The sequence below is a fragment of the Capsicum annuum genome, chromosome 6 (genome assembly GCF_002878395.1).
Source record: "Capsicum annuum cultivar UCD-10X-F1 chromosome 6, UCD10Xv1.1, whole genome shotgun sequence".
In the NCBI taxonomy this organism is placed as follows: domain Eukaryota; kingdom Viridiplantae; phylum Streptophyta; class Magnoliopsida; order Solanales; family Solanaceae; genus Capsicum; species Capsicum annuum.
In genome coordinates this window covers 169016344-169019265 of record NC_061116.1, presented here as the reverse complement: position 1 = coordinate 169019265, position 2922 = coordinate 169016344, and positions in this window count along the sequence as shown.

Sequence of the window (2922 nt, the reverse complement as noted above, 5' to 3'; positions counted from 1 at the left end):
TGAGGACTTACTGCTAAGTCTACTGCTACTGGCTGAATCTAAACTGCTAAGGGTGCTCGGGATCCCGTGCTTCTGAACCTATAGTATAAGACACCATAGCGTAAGAGAAAAGTATGCTTCAGTACATGAGAATATACTGGTATGCTAGATGAGGTGAGGCTGAATGCAAGGATTCATATGTATGAACTGTAACTGACTACGTAACGTGAACATGACTGAGTGAGAATGCAACCATGAGTGCAAAAACTATAACTGAAATCGTAGTATCACTTAATACTGAATTCGAATAACTGGATTTTTGATAACTGAGTCTAATGATATTGATATCTGATTGATTGAAGCTGAGATGAGGCCTAGCTAATGGGTGATCTTTGAATTTACTGATAATGAAAATGATTGACTGAATCTGAGATTAAGCCTATCTAGCGAGTGATCTCTGAATCTATAGAACTATCTAAGTTCTTTGCTGAGCTGAGTGACTGTGTCTAACAGTCCTGATTTTCGTTATACTGATCTGAGTTCTATTCTGAAGACTAAGACTAAAACTGTGGGAGGTATTCATCTAATCGACATGTCCCTTTCTGAACTAATTAGGGTCCAACCTGTAACCCTAGTTGGAAGGGTGTCAGTATTGTGCCATAGGTAAAGACATCTGCTATGGAGTCAATCCTAATCTAATGGGTGACCCCGGAGATCAGTCTTAACTAGTGGGTGATCTCTGAGTATGTCAGTCCTATCTAACGGTTGACATCTCATACCTACGCTGGCTACATAGTTCTGGAACTTAGGGATTTCTTCTAGGGACCCAGTCCTCACTAACCGGTGTACCCCTAGGGTCGCTCGGTGCTGAATCCTACTCCCAACTGAAAGACACTGAACTGATTTCCTAGTTCATACTAGGCCTAACTGAGCTGTTACTGATCGTACTGTTTAACTGAACTGAACTGAGTTACTGAGTTCCGTTGTCTGATGGAATACTACTAAATTTCGTTAACCGACTGAATGCTACTGAATTCTGAATTAATTTACTGAGCTGGACTAGACTGATACTGAGTTATTGAGTTATCCTAAGTTCTGTAACTGACTGAGTTCTACTAATTGTGGCACGACTGAGATTGTCTTGAAACTGACACTGGCTCTAGGCACACAGCTAAATTATTGTGTATTAAATACCCCCAGGACTCGATAGCATGGATAATATAAAGTATGATAATTCTTGAATAACCTGACAATGGTCTATCATTCATAATACAATCAATGAGGCATTTCATCTAGCACTTGAAAGTTATAAGCTTGTAAATGCATAGAGAATCATATTAATGTCTCATGATTCATTCAATAAGGTCTTTCATCAAATACCTGGCATGCATTAACTTATACATAATTGAAAATTTCTTGTCAACATGCTATAATGACTCTGTCTCATTCACATAGGCCTTTTGTCAAACATATGGGGAGCATGCTTTGGTCATACAACAATCAATACATCTAAATCATCATGGCTACATTAACTCACTTGCAAATTTAAGGATTTATCATGAATATTATGTAAGTCATTACATATTAGGATCAAATCTTGAAACTTGTAATCTAAGACATGAATCAACACCCAACAACAACATGAACATGAACATGAATATCAATTCACATAATTCATGAGAACTCATAAATATATAATCTTTGAATTTAGAAAAAGGATTCTTGAACTTCATGGGTGGAAGGGACCCATGAATCAACATCTAACATACCTTAATACTTGACTTTAAGAAGATTGACGGCGAAATTCTTGAGTTTCAAGTCTTGAACTAAGAACCCTAATGTTTGTTCTTGAGAGACTTTGAGAGAAAACAAGTGTACTTTGTTGAATAATGTCTGAATCTCGTGTTTTCGGGCTATATAGGGGTGGGAAAAAGACTAAAATAACCCTGGAGTCGCGACTGTTTTAATGACTGAAAATTGGATACCAACGCGATGGTCTACGCACCGCATCATTGGCACCAAAGTGATAGCCAACGCACCGCGTCGATATCATATTGGCTTACTGGAAATTGCCTTGAGATGAGGAATATTTTATCTGTCGATGCGATGGACGATGCGACGCGCCAACATCGTGTCGACTCACTAATTTGGACACTAGAACTTGGTCTAAACGTGGTCCAAAAAATCCGAAACTCATCTGAAAATCCCTGTTGACATCCTTGATCATGAATCAACTAAGATATATTTAAAGGACTTTGAGGTCGCGAAATGAGATTGCCAACTTTCGAAGGCTAAAAATAAACTAAGTCTGAAAACTTAGCTAGAATTTTCTAAGTCTGGGACCACTTGACAAGCATTAATGGACTGAATTAAGCTTAGGATTTTGCAAGGTATTACAAAATATAACCTACTTATCTTAATATGAGTAGCTTTTTGGATCAAAAGGTTCGTACTGATTGCTCGACGATTGAAGCATACCGGGATAAAATGAGTAATCAATTTGATGTAGAATATGCTGAATGAATTGCTCAACAACCCATTGGTAACCTGTAAGTATCATGATTTATTTTCATTTCATAAATTTCACAAGCTTACATGAATTGCAAAATATGGATTATCTATTTTTTTAAAATACAGGTATTACGGTCTTTTTGTTGTCGTTTACGCCGAGTATTTGAGAAATGGATTACAAATAGCAAATGATGGACTTGATGCCGGATTACTCCACAAAAGATATATTGCTCTTTTATGGAAATACAGAGAAATAAAAGCGCAGAAACCGTACCCATAAATGATCCACAACGACCAAAGCTGAATTCCATAGCACTGGATGAAGAATAACTTGTCCATATTGAGTCTGTCAAAGTAGTAACCTATCTTTAGAAATTGTTGGCACCAAAGTTTAAATTATTGATTTATTTGTAGAGTAGATCATCTGTACCC